At 47.6% G+C, this 12,565-nt stretch overlaps 1 protein-coding gene and 1 non-coding gene across 3 annotated transcripts in view; one reads left to right on the top strand and one right to left on the bottom strand.

Annotated features, from left to right (window-relative positions):
- SCARA5 (scavenger receptor class A member 5) overlaps positions 1 to 12,565 on the bottom strand; it is a 111,271-nt gene that overhangs the window by 63,960 nt on the left and 34,746 nt on the right. The gene's annotated exons all lie outside the window — the stretch shown is intronic.
- On the top strand, positions 890 to 962 carry TRNAD-GUC (transfer RNA aspartic acid (anticodon GUC)). Its single transcript has one exon. It is a non-coding gene; the product is annotated as a tRNA-Asp (tRNA).

Raw genomic sequence — 12,565 nt, 5'->3', positions numbered from 1 at the left:
GTGCCTTCCCTTCCTTCATCGATTATCAGATTAGTTGACATGAATATTCATAATAGTACATCGAAGAGTTGTATACAGCTTTACATAATTGTATACTTTTCACCAGCACTTAATCCCCATTTACATTAGAGGAAGAACTGAGGACAGTGAAAAGAAATGGTTTTTCCACCATCAGCCAGTGACAGCCAGGCCTTGAGATGCAGTCCCACATACATTTGTCCCTCATCTTCCTCCCGTTTGTGACTCTCTGGGGTCCCTGGGGGTGAAGAGGGTGAAGACCACCCCCCCGCCCCACTCCTTCCCCTGGGACCTGGTATCATTGGGTACTTTCCAAAGAGATCCAAACACTGATTCCCCTCTTTTCTACCAGCGCCACCAAGCTTGTCGGCTCTCCCATCAGGAGGGGACCTGCCACTGTCTTCAATGGGCAGACTGATCTAGTAACTCGACCTCCTCCGTGAGCCCTCCTCTGGCTACGCCTGAATCACTGCTGTGCCTGGATTCAGACCTGCTTTCAAATGCCCAGGCCTCTGGGGAGTTTTTCTACTTTATACTCATCAGTGACAAACCCAGGGTAGCTGCGTCCCCCTCCTTTCCTTGCTTTACTTCTTGGACCCCGTAGAAGAAGAATTGTGCTGACTTGGCTTATCCTTGTGCTGTTGGAATACACCTGGAGTTGAACTGCCTTGAGTGGGACAGTAGGCCGGAAAAAATCCCCTTAGCTGCTACTCAAAACTTTCTTCCTGCTCCTGACGCCCAAGCCTACTTTATCCCTCATTCTTAGAAGTAACTCTGTACGTACTTTACCAAGGATATGAAAGCCACGCACTCTATGTCCTCTGCACCTTGCAGCCCTGCGTGCGCATTGTTTCCTCTAAGATCAGGGAATTCCCTGGTGGCCCAGTGGTTAGGGCTCCGCTCTGTCACTCCTGAGGGCCCGGGTTCAATCCCTGGTCAGGGAACTAAGATCCCATAGGCTACTTGGTGCAGCCAAAAAGCAGAAAACACATTGTTTCCTGTAAGATCAGAGTGAGAAGCATCCTTTTCCCTTCTCAAGGAGACCCGCTGCCTCTGCCCTCCGTGCCACACCCCTCAGCTCCACACAGGAAGGTCAGTGGTGGGGACGGAATGCAGAGTGCCTGTGACTCCATCAAGGGCTCAGGCACAGCTGGAGCACCAAGTGGGGAGAGAGGGTGGGGTGTTCATGGATTTCCTCCTAAATAACGAAGATTCCGCACAAGGTAGTCATTTTAATATTTGAAGACAGATCCCCTTTCCTTAAAGTTTCAAGGCCCATCACTACAAAAACCATTCTCCTTTGAATGTGTTTCAGCTTGTCTGCAATTAGCAGTAAATGTTTAACAACTGGTTCTCCAAGGGAAAAACAAAAATCCCTCTTTGCAGCACTTGCCAATTTCTGAGGTGTAAATACTCCCACTATGGCCTACATCAAGCTACCGAGAGGACATCACAGTTCGGAGCTGGGGAAAGACACCTGTAATTGAAGCCGGCCTCAGCACTCCAGGGTCTGTGTCCACCTGTAACTCTAGTGTCACTGAGGTGGGCTAGGAAAAAACACCATTTTATGACCAGCTTTGTGATAACTGATTCAGGCAATAGTTATCAGTGGATGATAAAAATCACTGAGTGAGAGACTGTTGGGAAACAGTATATCTACACAGTATCGAAGAGTCTCCCACAGATCACTTCTTAATTAGAAAGGAAATAAAAGGTACCTTTACAGTAGATGAAGACCTCAACCAAGTGACCAAATTTAACATCATCAGTAAAGGAACAAAATGACATAATATGTCCCTGATGCAATTCGCTGAGCAGGATTTATGAAATAATTCTGCCACCAATGTTTAACTGATATCTAATCACAGGGAAACAAACAAACTCAAATTGAGGGACATTATACCAGGCAACAGACCTGTGTTCTTCAAAGATATCATGGTCGAAAAGGGAACCTTCTTGCACTGTTAGTGGGAATGTAAATTGATACAGCCACTATGGAGAACAGTATGGAGGTTCCTTAAAAAACTAAAAAGAGAACTACCATATGACCCAGCAATCCCACTGCTGGGCATATACCCTGAGAAAACCATAATTCAAAAAGAGTCATGTACCACAATGTTCACTGCAGCTCTATTTACGGTAGCCAGGACATGGAAGCAACCTAAGTGTCCATCGACAGATGAATGGATTAAGAAGATGTGGCACAGATATACAATGGAATATTACTCAGCCATAAAAAGAAATGAAATTGAGATAGTTGTAGTGAGGTGGATGGACCTAGAGTCTGTCATACAGAGTGAAGTAAGTCAGAAAGAGAAAAACAAATATTGTATGCTAACACATATATATAGAATCTAAGAAAAAAAAAAGGTCATGAAGAACCTAGGGGTAAGACGGGAATAAAGACACAGACCTACTAGAGAATGGACTTGAGGATATGGGGAGGGAGAAGGGTAAGCTGGGACAAAGTGAGAGAGAGGCATGGACATATATACACTACCAAACGTAAAATAGATAGCTAGTGGGAAGCAGCCGCATAGCACAGGGAGATCAGCTCGGTGCTTTGTGACCACCTAGAGGGTGGGACAGGGAAGGTGGGAGGGAGACGCAAGAGGGAAGAGATATGGGATATATTTATATGTATAGCTGATTTACTTTGTTATAAAGCAGAAACTAACACACCACTGTAAAGCAATTATACTCCAATAAAGATGTTAAAAAAATATATCGTGGTCATGAAAAACCATCAATGGCTAGGAGTTATTTTAGATAAAAGAATGACTAAAGAGACATGGTAACTGAATGGGTAATCCTGGCTTTGCAACTGTGTACAAGCCCCTGTGTCTGCCTTTTGAAGTAAAATGCTGACTTAGGAGTAAAGATTGGGAAATGTGAAGATGGAGAAACAGAGAATAGCCGTTGGGCTGGGGAACCAGTAACAATTTAGACTATAAATCTGCCACATTGCAGAATCACTGAACTCCCAGTTCCCTGAAAGATACAGATAAAGGCCTGACACAAATTCCTAAGTTGTTTGTACAGGAAGCTGACCCACCAGATGAAAACTGCTGACCACAGGAGCATGGACCCCTAGACTGGTTGAAAGCAGAGGGTAGATGATGCTTGAAACTTCACCTTGATGCCAGCCAATCCGAGAATGGTCCACGAGCTGATCACGCCCTGCTCCTTGAACACTATAAAATTCCTCACTACCCGCCTCCAGGGTGGGTCACACAGTCTTGAAGGCATTAGCCCACTGTGCTCCCCTGTGCCTGCTGGCAAAGCAATAAAAGCTCCTCTTCTCAGGCTTCCTTGGTGGTGCAATGGTTAAGAAATCGCCTGCCAATGCAGGAGACATGGGTTCGAGCCCTGGTCTGGGAGGATCCCACATGCCGCGGAGCAGCTGAGCCCGTGCGCCACAACTACTGAAGCCCGTGCACGTAGAGCCCGTGCTCCGCAACAAGAGAAGCCACCGCAATGAGAAGTCCGCACACCGCAACGAAGAGTAGCCCCCGCTCGCTGCAACTAGAGAACGTCTGCGTGCAGCAACAAAGACCCAACGCAGCCATAAATAAATAAAATAAATTTAAAAATAAAAAGCTACTCTTTTTTACTTCACCCAGAACTCTGTCTCCGCCTTTCTATTCAGCACCGGTGAACAGAGGCTGAGTTTCAGCAACAGCTTTGATCCTGCAGCAGGTTAAAAAAAATGCTACGGAAGCAAGTTAATTATGGACGATATATTTACGATTGTACTGTACCGACATTACATTTCCAAATGTAAAAACTCTAAGTGGTGATATAATAGAATTTCCTTGTTCTTGGAAATCCATACTAAAGTATTTAGGGGTGAAGTTTACAACTTACTTTCAAATGGTTCTACAACAACAACAAAATAGTACTAATAACAATGAGAGAGGATGGGAGAGAGAGAAAACGTAGCAAAATGTTAACAATTGAAGCACCAAGGTGAAGGGTATATAGACACTCATTATACAATGTTTCCAACTCCTCTGTAGGTTTAAAATGTTTTTCAAAATAAAAAACTGAAAAGACAGGAAGAAAGGACAAACAGGAATTGCAGAGCTGTCTAAACCACGTGGAGCCAGACAGTACTGTCACCTCCCTTATTCTACACACTGCACCGCTATTAACATGACTCTGATGGCAATAGCTTTTGGTGAGCAGCTGTATTATACAGTTACTCATTCTGCCAACCTCAAACCCTGAGTCTCCCTTTAAAATTCCTGTCAAGTGCACCTTCCCTATGCTGGAACACAGGACCTCATGCTCATCCAAGATTCTCAGTTTTGGGCTATCTATGTGGGTTTCAGGCTCATCTTGGATTCTGAGCCTGCATTCCTTTGAATGGAATACAGATCTCTGTGAACTGGAAGAAACAAGGCACATGTTATCTGGGGTCGAACTACACGTAACAAAATCTACTGAGCACACAAAATGTGCAAAGCAGTGGACTGGGTACAGAGAAATCAGCAATAACTAAACAAGATGTGATTGTTGATTTCAGCTTCTGGAAGGTAAGAACTAAGCCTTACACACCCTTGGTCACCCTCTAGTATTCCCGGAGCGTGTAGTAGATACTTGATAAATATCTGATGTTGCGTTACATAGGTAAGCAGGAAAAAGGCTTAAAGAGCCAGTTTCTTAAGAGATGCTACAAGTAACAATCAAATGTATGAAAAACTTTGTGAGATTATTAGTTATCAGAGAAATGCAGAATAAAACAAAATGAAATCTCTCTAAAAATAATGGGACGGTGCTACATCATGCTGGCAAAACTATGGTGAAAACTTGTACATTTATCTATTGCTGATGACAATATCAAATACTTTTGGAAAGCAATTTGCCAAAATATATCAAGAGCCATAAAAATGTTCACATCCTTTGTCCAATAATCTCACCGCTGGGAATTTACCCTAAGGAAACAGTCCAAAAGAAGGGAAATGGAATAGCACAAAGAAATTCACTGTATCCTTGTTTGTAGGGGTAAAAAACTGGGGAAAGTCATGACTGAACCATTTAGGAATAATTAAATGATTATACATCCACTTGGTAGACTTTGATGAAGCCCTAAAAATGACAGCTATGAGGTCTATTATGTAACAATGTGGGGAATGCATACGCTTTAATATTAAGCAAACACACACACACAGATCAAGACTGGGATTCTTAAAAATAATTGATTTTTGGGGCTTCCCTGGTGGCGCAGTGGTTAGGAACCTGCCTGCCAATGCAGGGGACACGGGTTCGAGCCCTGGTCCGGGAGGATCCCACATGCCACGGAGCAACTAAGCCCGTGCGCCGCAACTACCGAGCCTGCGCTCTAGAGCCCACGAGCCACATGTAGTGGCTCTGAGCCACTACAACTACTGAGCCCACGTACCACAACTACTGAGCCTGCATGCCTAGAGCCCGTGCTATGCAACAAGAGAAGCCACCTCAACAAGAAGCTGGCGTACTGCAACCAAGAATGGCCCCTGCTCGCCGCAACTAGAGAAAGCCTGCGCTTAGCAATGAAGACCCAATGCAGCCAAAAAAGAAAATTGATTTTTTTGTGGTGGAATTATGAGTAATTTTTATTCTATTTTCTGATGGTATTATATTTGAGCAAAAGAAAGAATTTAAAATAATCATCTATTGAATAAAGGAGGAAATGATTGTGTTAGGGGCTAAATCGTGTCCTCCCACCCAAAAGTCATGTGTTGAAGTCCCAACCTCCGGTACCTTAGAATGCTAACTGTATTTGGACGTATTTTAAACTGTATTTTAGAGAGGTGATTAAGTTCAAATGAAGCCATTGGCCTTGATGCAATATGACTTGTGTCCTTATAAGAAGAGAAGACACCAGGGGCAGAAGAACACAGAGAGATGACCTGGTCAAGAGGCAGCAAGAGGGCGGCCATCCGCAAGCCAAGGAGAGAGGTCTCAGGAGAAGCCAACCCTGCTGACACCTTCATCCTGGACTTCCAGTCTCCAGAACTGTGAGAAAATAAATTTCTGTTGTTAAAGCCACCTGGTGTATGGTATTTTGTTATGGCAGCCTGAGCTAATACAGGCTGTTGTAGACAACCCAGCCCGGCGGGGGTCACTGTGCTATGACCATGAATCTGGCAAACAGAAGACCAGATGTGATGGACTGGTCATTATCGACAGTCCAAGTGTACCCAGGACCACAGAGACTCTCACGAGGTCCTTTTTACCCACTTTAGCCCAGTGGGTAGAATGTGTAATTTTCAGGCAGTGGCTCTAAAACTTGCTGCAAATCAGAAGCACCCAAGTCACTCTGAGGTTACAGCCTGGAGATTCCGACTTAGGAATGGGCTGGGCCCTGGCAAGCTGCATTTCTAATAACAACCCTATCCCATTTCTGTTTCAGTGACATTGCTGTACTGAGAGCTGTGGGACGATGAAAGTTTATTATCTCCTTAGCTTTTGGTTTTCTTCTCTAATTTCCTTCAACCTCTTCTGTCTCTCCCAGCAAACAGAGGGCCCAGGTGGTCAGAATGTCCTGCTGAACTTTCAAGTACAAAAATCCAAAGGGCAAGCAAGTTGCGCTTCTGGGGCTACTCCCAACAGAATTGAAAACGTGGACTCGTATAGATATTTGTACACCCATACTCATAGCAGCATTATTAACAACAGCCAAACGGTGGAAGCAGCTCAAGTGTCCACTGATGGATGAATGGATAAAGAGAAAGCAGAATATATATAGACACACACAACGGAGTATTACTCAGCCTTAAAAAATGACAGCAATCCTGTCACATGCTACAACATGGATGAGCCTGGAGGACATTAACTATGTTAAATGGCACTGTCAATGCCACTTACATGAGCTTCCTAGAGTGGTCAGATTTGCAGAGACAGAAAGCAGAAAGGTGGTTGCCAGGGTCTGGGGGGAGCTGGAAATGGGGGGTTGGTGTGTAAAGGGCACAGAGCTTCAGTTTGAGAAGAAAAGCGTTCTGGAGATGGATGGGGGTGAAGGTTACACACTGTGAATGTACTTAATGCCACTGAACTGTGCACTTTAAAATGGCTAAGATGGGGACTTCCCTGGCGGTCCAGTAGTTAGGACTCTGAGCTTCCATTGCAGGGGGGCACGGGTTTGATCCCTGGTCGGGGAACTAAAATCCTGCAAGCTGCTTGGTGAGGCCAAAAAAATTTAAAAATAAATAAATAAAATAAAGTGGTTAAGATGTAAGTTTTACTTTATGTCTATTTTACCACATTAAAAAAAAAAATTCTAAAGGGGAGCTAAAGAGAAGAGCTGGGGTGGGGTAGATGAAGCCTCGCCTGGGTCTGGGGACTGATCCCCTGGGGTAAGGGCGGGGCTGAGGGGCGAGTCTGGCAGGGTCTAAGCGTGCACCCCAGGCAAGCATTACTCAGGCTCTGCCCGGTCCCACCCAAGGCCAGATGATAAATGGGCCGACCGGGAGCCACTGATGCAGCCCCAGCTCAGTTTTTACAACAGAAGTTTCAGGAACTGGCCTGGGGCCCATGGGCTGGAATCGTTTTCCCTTCCCCCATCTTCTCTGCCTTGAAACGTAAAGGAGGAGGGGCCTGGGGCCCGCCCTGCTTTGGGGAAGGTCAGGACCCTGGGCCAGCTTTTTGGCTCCTTGGGAGAAAGAGTACAGCCTGGGGCCGGTGTGTTTGTGGTTTGTGTGCCTGGGGACTTGAGAGCTCTTCAAACTGCCTATTCCTCTGGGGTTTGGTGGGTAACCTTCCCAAGTCCCTCTCCAAGGAAGAAAAACAAACAGTTGAGAGCGGGTGGCTCCAGCTGCGGGACATTTTCCAAGATTGAGAGGAAAAAAGAAAAAATTATTCCAGACCAAACGCTTAATTAGATTGAAAGCAGTGGGCTGCGGAAAGGAACAGGAACGTCTCCATCACACCCTGTTTTATCGAGAAAATTTAAAAATCCATCCTTGAGAGATCGTGCGTTTTCTTTACAGCCCTTTTTGTAGATCTGTTGGTATAATGTGTGCTAGAAAAGCAGACATTATAAAAACCCGCATGGCCAGGCTGTGTGAACAGACACAAAGGGTTGGAACTGTGGATTGGCTTAGAAGTAGCCTTCTTTGTGAAAAACCACCCGCCTTGTCCCTCACGACCAGGTTCCTCAGTTTCTCTACCTACCTCTTGCCCAGAGGCCGTGAGCTATGGCAACAGACGACGAGGACCTGAGCCCCAGTCCTGTTTTCATCCTGCCTGGCCCAGAGATCTGCTTCCAAGCTGAGCTGCATCTCCTTGCTGGGGGCCAGGTGGAAACCGTGTGGACGCTGCACGGGCGCGTGGGATGAGCTCTTGGCTGGAAAACCCGAGTCTGAGCCCAGCTCAGACCCCAACCATGGGTGCCAGTTAAACTTCATGAACACCTATTCACCTGTGGGAACTAGCAATCTCACTGGGTCTTGGTTTTCTCATCTGTAAATGGGGATAATGGTATCTACCCCACCAAGTGAAATGGTGGATGGAAAATAGAATATGACTTTGATGTAATGGTGGCCGGGGTGGTGAAGGTAGCAGCTGCCATGTGCCAAGGTGGGGGACTCGGGCACCACCAACTGGGCAGCTGGGGCATCAGGCCGTAGTTGCCACGGGAAAGCTCAGAGAGAGAGGAAGGTGAGAAGAGGGCGTAGCAGTGATACGTTAACTCACCCCCAGCCGACCCGCTTCCGCCTTGACCACAGCCCCTTACAGAGCTCTTCCTGGTGGAAACTGTTATGCTCATGGTGGCTGGAGCCGAGTGGGAGCAGCCCTGCCTGAAGCCTGACAGGGTTGCAGGTCTGCATCCTCCACTGCAGGCGGCCTGGGCGAGGACGGCCGGTGGGCACAGGTATGGCTCCTGCAGAGGGACTGGGGGTGGCGGTGGGGTGGGACACTGGCCCAGCCGAGGAGAGCAGAGCTGCTGCAGGAAGAACCAGAGCCGGAGGCAGCAGGCTGGTCCCGGGCAGGTCTGGGGGCACCAACGGGGTAGAGACCAGGAAGGCGCAGCGAGTATGTCTGAGCATCCTTCCCAGCTGTGAGGCCTGGGCTGAGAGCATCCCCTCCACCCACCCACCCCTGCTGGTTGCCTCTGAGCAGAGTCCCTGCAGCCAGGGGAGGTCCAGAACCCCCGAGGAGGGGACAGGCTTAGCACATGGTCACTGCCAACTGGAGGCCAGCCTCGAGCTCAGAGGCAGTGACACCAGCACATTCGTAGCCATTAAATCACCCATGTCTGGGCTTTGGTGAGAGCCAGAACTTGGAGGTGCCAGGAACACATACGCCTCTCCAGAACCTGGTCCAGGCATTGCCTGGTGAGAAGACCCTCACCCTCCCACCCCTGTGCGGTCCTGCACCACTGCAGGCCTCACACCCATGCCTGGGGTCAGTCCAACATCCAAATTCCACCCTCCCATTCCCCCAACACCAGCAAACAGCTCCTGCTTTGCCACCCTCTGGCCAGCAATATGGTTTGCTCTCAGCAAGACTGTCCAGAAGCCCTGGAAGAGAGCTGGGCCTTCAGGGCAGGAAATTCCCCAGCACCAGGTCCCTGGGGCAGGGCCCAGAAGGAGGGGTCAAGGGCTCCAAGCAGGTATGCTCTCTTAGTGCCGAAGAGGTCTTGCCTTGTGGGATCGAATGTGGTAGGATGAGGGACTGAGTGGGTCCCTTTAAAGTATGGGGACAGGGCAGGGGCTCCAGTCCAGGGGCCTGGATCTCAAAGTGGCACTAACCTTGTCCATCTCAGCAATGCCCAGAAACCCCGATGCTGACTCTTTCCCTGGAATATAGGTTAAGAGATACCATGGGTGCAACCCACTCAGTCTATCCAGCTGAGATCTGTCACAAAACACCTATTTGAGTGCTCAGCTCCAAGAGGAAAAACTAGGTTAGCTGCACTAAACAGCTTATCCTGTAGCCCACACCGAGAATTACCGTAATACATGGTGTACTGGGACTCCTTCCCAAGAGGAATTGTGGGCACTTAAACACACTGTCTCGTTCAAGGATCACCACGTCGCTCGGAGGATGGCACTAGAAGTGCCACTTACTGAGAAGAAAACTGCAGCTCAAAGAGGTTAAGTAATTTGCCGAAAGTCACAGAGTGAAGAAGAGCAGCTTGGGACCGGAGCCCAAGTCCGTATAATTACAAAATCTAGGCCAATGCGGATGATACAAAGGTATTCGCGTGTGGCCCCTGCCCTCACAGAGGGCACAGTTTAGTGGGGGAGTCATAGAAACCACCAGCCTTAATACAAGAGTGAGATGAAAGATGGGCTAAATGGAGGCAGAAGGGGGACACCAGGGGACCTTTTCTGAGCTGATGGGACGTCGAAGGTCTAGTCCAGAAATTATCAACCTGGAGTCCCTGATATAACCTCTAAAGAGCCTCAGAGTAGAAATGGGTTTTCTAGGTAACCATCCGTGTGCCAGATGATCAGGTCTCCAGGCTTCCAGGCCACACAGCTAGTGACAGTGCTGAGGCCGGACCACCAGCGTGGAGACCTGTCCTCCTGGGGCAGCTGCTGACTTGCCCACGGTGTCCCGGTGAGGCGGAAGACAGAGCCCACTCTAGAATGTGAGTGCACCCCGCCAGCCCTCCCAAGAACACTGCACTGGTGTACTTGAACTGGGACCAAGGAACCCAGGTCCTTCCTCTTTCCCACCGGAGGGTGTGTTTTGTATATGTGTTTAATTTTCTGTATATTACAATGTTTTGACATCTCTTCCTGGCTGGGAAGGGACAGCCCCTCCCTGGGCTAGCCAATTCTTAGAGATGACAGCAAGAGCCCAGCCTGATGCATGCCTATGATTTGCAAACTAACCAACCCAAAGCCACACCTCCTCTGTCTGGCCTGTGCACCCCAGGAATCAATTTTCCTCCGTCCTAATCATCCCAGGGCCAGGTGCCAGGCACCTAGAGGCCACCCCGATAGCCCACAGCCCGCTGGAATTATTCAAACTAACCAACCCAGAGCCACACCTCCTCTATCTGGCCTGTGCACCCCAGGAATCAATTTTCCTCCGTCCTAATCATCCCAGGGCCAGGTGCCAGGCACCTAGAGGCCACCCCGATAGCCCACAGCCCGCTGGAATTATTCAAAGTAGCCAATCTTAAACTTTTTACTCTGCCCTTTCTCTCCTTTCTTTGATCCCCTATACAGGTCATGACCAAAGTACTCCCCTCTCTCCTGTCTTCTGCCTCCTGAGCGCCCTGATGCTTCCCCATGTGGCTCTGTGTGGCATGTGTGCCTCCCGTCTCTGGGACCTGTGAGTACAATACATTATGTTTTCCTCAGCCTCTCTGTCCTTTCCTCTTGTGGCCGCACCTGACTGACCATATCATGAAAGGATATGAAATAGGGAGTTTCCCTTGAGATTCAGCAGAAGAGGAAGCCCCAAATGTTTTCTCTCTTTCAGTGCTTTTCACCAGCAATGACTTCAAAGGTACTTCCATTCCCTGGTGTACTGGATCAAATAGCGTCATGTCTACCCAGAACCTGTGAGTTGGCCTTATTTGGAAAGTAGGTCTTCGCAGATATAATCAAGTTAAGTTAAGGTCATACTGGATTACAGTGGGCTCTAAATCCAATATGACTGATGTCCTTACAAGAAGAGGGAATTTGGACACAGAGACACAGGCACACAGGGAGAAGGCCACTTAAAGATGAGGCACATATTATAAGATGCAGCTACAAGCCAATAAATACTAAGGATTGCTGATAACCACCAGAAACTAGAAAAGACAAGGGAAGATTCTCCCTTAGAGCCTCCAGAGGGAGTACAGCCCTACCTGCACCTTGATTTTGGACTTCTAACCTCCAGAACTGTGAGAAAATAAATTTCTGTTGTTCTAAGCCACCCAGCTTGTGGCACTTTGTTAGGACAGCCCGAGGAAACAGATAGACCCGGGGAGTCATTTTCTGATCAGCTCAAAGTTGGAATATGAGGGTCGGGGTAGAGATCCCAGTTTGTATGGACCAAGTCCTTGGAAAGGTGGAGGACAGTGGACTCTTTCTGCCTTCACTGCCATCACCTAAGGGCATGGGCTGCAGACCCAGCAAACTGCTGCTTCCCTTGGGTCCTGAGTCCTCAGCTGGTTACCCAAAGGGCAATTAAGCTACTTCCTCTATTTCTCACAAGTAACAAGACCTTCCTTGTAGACCCAACAGTGACAAACCATTTACACATAGTTTAAGACAGAATAATTAAAAATCTTGTCCTTCCATGTAAATTGGTGCAATCTTTCCCTAAAACCTTAAAAACATATATCCACTGTGACCCAGCAATACCACCATCAGGAATCTATCCAAAGGAAATCATTGGACCGTTATAATTTACTTGCTATATGGACAATGGCTTATGTGCAAGCATTATTTATTATAGCAAAAAACAGTGAGACAGAATGGATTTTTTCCCTTCTCCCTTCACCCTCTTCCTCATTATGACACATACCCAGCTCCTTTTGGGACCAAGCAAAGGCCAAGTTTGGGCTAAAAAAGAAAAGGGGTCCTTTGTAAAAGGCCACAAAGAGAAAGAAAGG

The sequence above is a fragment of the Phocoena phocoena genome, chromosome 6 (genome assembly GCF_963924675.1).
Source record: "Phocoena phocoena chromosome 6, mPhoPho1.1, whole genome shotgun sequence".
NCBI lineage: Eukaryota > Metazoa > Chordata > Mammalia > Artiodactyla > Phocoenidae > Phocoena > Phocoena phocoena.
The sequence above is the reverse complement of the archived record's forward strand: the minus strand, read 5'-3'. Positions and strand labels throughout refer to the sequence as shown.